Source organism: Ornithorhynchus anatinus, chromosome 4 (genome assembly GCF_004115215.2).
Source record: "Ornithorhynchus anatinus isolate Pmale09 chromosome 4, mOrnAna1.pri.v4, whole genome shotgun sequence".
Lineage (NCBI taxonomy): Eukaryota > Metazoa > Chordata > Mammalia > Monotremata > Ornithorhynchidae > Ornithorhynchus > Ornithorhynchus anatinus.
The window spans coordinates 7,043,968-7,048,402 of NC_041731.1; positions in this window are offsets into that span (position 1 = coordinate 7,043,968).

The following is a 4,435-nucleotide window of genomic DNA, read 5'->3' on the forward strand; positions in this document are numbered from 1 at the left end:
CAGGGGTAGATAGAAGCTAATCAGGTTGGACACAGTCCACGTGCCACATGGGGGCTCACAGTCTTAATCCCCATTTTACAGATGAGGCAATCGAGGCAGAGAAGTTAAGGGACTTGCCCAAGGTCACACAACAGACAAGTAGCAAAGCTAGAATTAGAATCCAGGCCCTGCGGCCATGCTGCTCTTGCCTTACAAGGCTTCCCGGGCGACAACAACTGTTAGCCAACTCCTGCAGCAGCGGATGGCAGGCAGCACCCCCAGGGCAACCGGGCATCCAGTATGTCCCCCCGTTCCACGGCAGCAGGGGCTCCAGACAGTTGGCACGGCCCCCAAACATCCGGCCAGCAAAGGAAACAGCGCGCAACATCAGCGGACAAGCGACAAGGAAGGAATATCTTCCCAGGACTTAGGACAGAGTCAGAGGGGAGGGAGCTCAAGAGGGAAGCTCCCAGTTCCTCCCAGTCCAGTGCTGACCACAACCAATGTAACGGTGACCAGGAATCCCAGCCCCACTCCCTCGTAGCTGATCTGGATGCCGACGACTCTGTCACCCAAGTCGGTGACACAGGAGGTCACGAGCGGGTGCCTGGGCGGGTCCCAGCTGAAGACGCGGGGCTTGGTGGAGGTGGTTATCACACTCCGCATCAGGGAGACAGAGCCGCCGTCGACCGGGAGAGAAAGCGCAGAGCAAGTCCCAGCCCGCCCTGAGCTCCTTTGGGTGCTGCAAGGAGCGACAAAGAAAGCAGCGACGTCTAGCGGATAGAGCACGGGCCTGGAAGTCAAAAGTACCGTGTCTGTTGGTGACCTTGCCCAAGTCACTTCACTTCTCTGTGCCTCAATTTGTAAAATGGGGGCTTAGACTGTGAGCCCCAAGTGGGACACTGTGTCCACAGAGTTCAATTTGTATCTACCCCAGGATTTAATACAGTGTTTGGCGCATAGTAAGCACTTAACAAGTAACATTTTTTTTAAAAGTTGCTGTTCCCGCCATCAGGGAGGTGGGAGACAGGATATACACGTATGTATTTATGCGCCCTATTAGAAACAGTCTGCGTTTGAAAGGCTGATAGTGGGCTTCCTTCTAGGAGGCCAGAAGAAGATAAGGGGAGGAGGGAGGGCACTTCCAGGAATTGATCACGTGTGTCAGAAAAGGCGGAGGAAGAAGGCAGAAGAAGTGGGGAGGCCCGGGGACAGAAAGCCTCTGGACTCAGACTGGGGGCGGCTTCTGAACCCACCAGAATCCCGGAGGTTGGCACAATTTACCGCTGGGGATCTTCACGGATCGGACCCTTTGCTTCCAGGACTTGAGAGAGAGTCAGAGGGGCGGGGGCTCGAGGGGAGCCCCCAGGTCCTCACAGTCCAGTCCTCACCACGACCAACCCCAGGGCGACCAGGAAGATCGGTTTGAGAGGCCCCGCGCTCCACTGGCTGACCACGGTCTGGGCTGGTGCGCTGCATGCAGCTGTAGCCCTTGAGGTTGGCACGAGCTATGAGAAAGAGGTCAGACCGATCCAGACGCCCGGCGTCTACCCCGCAGACCACTGACGTCCAGAAAACTCCCCCTCCCTATCCTTATACCCTCACACCCAAGTCCACACCCTCCCTATGTTCTGGAACTCTGTTCACACCTCTCCCCCCTTGTCAAATCCTACAAAAATCACAACTCCAAGAGGCCTTTCTCATTTCCCCTATTCACTCTCTCTTCTCCATCACCAGTGCACTGAAATCTGTGTACCCACGAAGCCTTTGCTCAGTGGAAAGAGCACGGGCTTTGGAGTCAGGGCTCATGAGTTCGAATCCCAGCTCTGCCACTTGTCGGCTGTGTGACTGTGGGCAAGTCACTTAACTTCTCGGTGCCTCAGTTCCCTCATCTGTAAAATGGGGATTAAGACTGTGAGCCCCACGTGGGACAACCTGATTCCCCTGTGTCTACCCCAGCGCTTAGAACAGTGCTCGGCACATAGTAAGCGCTTAATAAATACCAACATTATTATTATCACTCAAGCCACTCCCAGCAGCTCAACACTTACAGCGCTTATACAGTGCCCTGCGCAAAGTCAGCGCTCGAGAAATACTATTGATTTTGTACATATCCTTATACTCTGCTTCTTCCTATCTGTAATTTATTTTAATGTCCATCTCCCCCTCTAGATTGTAAGCTTTTTGTGAATAAGGATCACATCTACCAACTTAGTCTTAATGTACTGTCCCTAACACGTAGTACAACGCTCTGCACACGGTAAACAATACCACCGATTAATTCGTTTCACAGGCTGTGAGCCTCATGTGGGACAGCGACTGTGTCCACCGAATGAATTTATACCTACCCCGACGCTCTTTGTGGGCAGAGAATGTGTCTCTTATATTGTACTCTGCCAAGCACTTAGTAGTGCTTTGCGCACAGTAAGCACTCATTAAATACCACTGACTGACAACCCTCCATGTGGTTTCTCAGATACAGCAGTGAGCTAATGGCTTGAATTTTGTTTTCATTTTTACTACTTGCCATTTTCAGGGTATGGTGAAATGAGGACACAGCTATTTACATCATGAGCAAAGTCTTAGATTAACATCAGTAGGGCAGCAGGAACCAAAGCCCAAACACCAACATCCTTATCATTGTTGCATGTTAATAGAATAATCAGAGAAAGGAAGATTGATCAGATTTATGGCCTCGTGAGATATGGTACAAGAAAATACTGTTAGACCAGGCTGAGCCAGCCAAACTGGCAGAGACCAAACTGCTTCTCTGGGCCTCATTCTTGTCTTCCTCACCATCCACCCCGAGCTCCCTCCCTCTTCACATCTGGCAGGCCCTAAGTAAAATCAGATCTCCACTAAGATGTCTTCCCTGACTTATGTCATCTCTCCACTCTATTTTCCCTACCTACCGCATCAATTCCACACGAATCTGCACCCCTTAAGCACTTCAATATCCGCCCCGGCCCCACGGCACTCGATGTCCCTGTTCTTATGTCAATCGATGGCATTTATTGAGTCCTTACTATGTGCGGAGCACTGTCCTAAGTTCTTGGGGGAGTAATAACAGAATTAGCGGATACGTTCCCTGCCCATAACAAGCTTACACTGCAGAGGGGGCGACAGACATTAATATGAACTGTGTTGCTTCCCCTACCTGCAACTTATTTTAACATGTGTCTCTCCCTCTAGATTGCACGTCATCTACCAACTCTCTGGACTCTCCCCAAGGACGTGGCACAGTGCTCTACATACAGTAAATGCTCAGTTAGGGCCATAGATTGATTGTTTGGAGACCTGACCAAGCAGTTAATTAGCAAGTGGATCTCCTCTTGTAAGTCTATAGCAGGCCACTACCGATAGAGCCTATCCTGTGCCCAGTTTAAGGTGAGGACACTCGGGCCCTGTAGCACCTTCCCAAGCACCAATTGAGAGAAACATTGGGTAAAGAATATACCTGAGTCATCTCTTAGTTTCGCACTCTGTCTGGCTAGGGAGGCCGTGGAACGTTGTTGGGGGGCACTAAATTAATAGTGTTTTCTTATAGAGACACTGAACACGCCCAACTTAGAACATTTCTACTCCAGCCAACTTCCATTCCTTCAAAACTCCCCTCAGAGTCCCACCTCCCACCCCCTTGAAACATACTTCAGCCAGTTGGTTCTCCTCAGAGCAATATGTCATTTTCCCCTTTAAATCGCCCTTTTGCTTGGACACTTTCCTTGGTCTTATGGCATCCCAAACAACTCAGTTCACTCCCTAAAGGTCTCTTCCTCCCCACTCATCTCACAGGAAAAACGCCCTGCTGCAGAGGGATTCCTTTCAGAATACCACCAAGAACCACATACTTAACGGAATCCAAAAGCCCGACGTGTTCTCGGGGAGTCTGACAAAAGAGTGATGACAGTAGTGGTGACGGTACTGTCGCGGTATGGGCTTTCGCCGCCCGCTTTGGCTAGAATGATGTTAGGGAATCTTCGTATGACAGGGCGGGCCCATTTGGCGGCCACGATCCGTGAGGTCGGACAGCTCACGGTCACGCTCGCGGTCTCGGAATGGGTGAGCGCTACAGCCTGAGTTTAGCTGCATCTCTGGGGGAGTGGGGTTATGAAGGCTTCCAAGCAACTTTTCACACTGTCCCTGGCTTAGGAGAGAAGAAAATTATGGGATGAATACAGAACAGAGGACGATTCCTCTTGGAATGATCTCTCTGAGATTCTCCCTCTTCTTGGCCTGTGGATCCTAAAGCTCCTGGGTGGGTAGGGACAGCCTCCACTTAGCTTTTGTTGAAAATAATCTTCTCTGACGATGCTATTCAAATCTACTCGGGCACCTACTTTCACCCCCCAAAGTGAAGGAATGACAACAGAAAGAACAGAACACCAACTCTCAAAAATCCTGACTTCCACGCCGCACAAAGGCAAAATTTTTGACAACGGCAAAAACTGACTTACGA